We start from the raw sequence: 336 nt of genomic DNA on the forward strand, positions 1-336 counted from the left end.
ATCCTACCTAATATACCCATATACCTACTTTGTCTATATTAAATCCCTATTTGGTACACCATAAATCCCTACTTAATATATCCTAAATCTCCATCATATTGATGTTTTAAAGATAATTCATTTGTATTTTAAAGATATTTTTTGATTATGATGTATTTTTTGTTTCTTGATGAAATATTTTAGAAATTAATATTTTTATTGAAGAAACTTTATTAATTATTAAATACTTCAACATAAGAAAGCAAATATATATTCTAAGAAACTTTAATTGAAAATCTTAACCAGCTTTTAAATTCAAAAATATAATATTTTAAGAAAGTTTAAAAGAATATATCT

Source organism: Amaranthus tricolor, chromosome 4 (genome assembly GCF_026212465.1).
Source record: "Amaranthus tricolor cultivar Red isolate AtriRed21 chromosome 4, ASM2621246v1, whole genome shotgun sequence".
NCBI classification, from domain to species: Eukaryota; Viridiplantae; Streptophyta; class Magnoliopsida; order Caryophyllales; family Amaranthaceae; genus Amaranthus; species Amaranthus tricolor.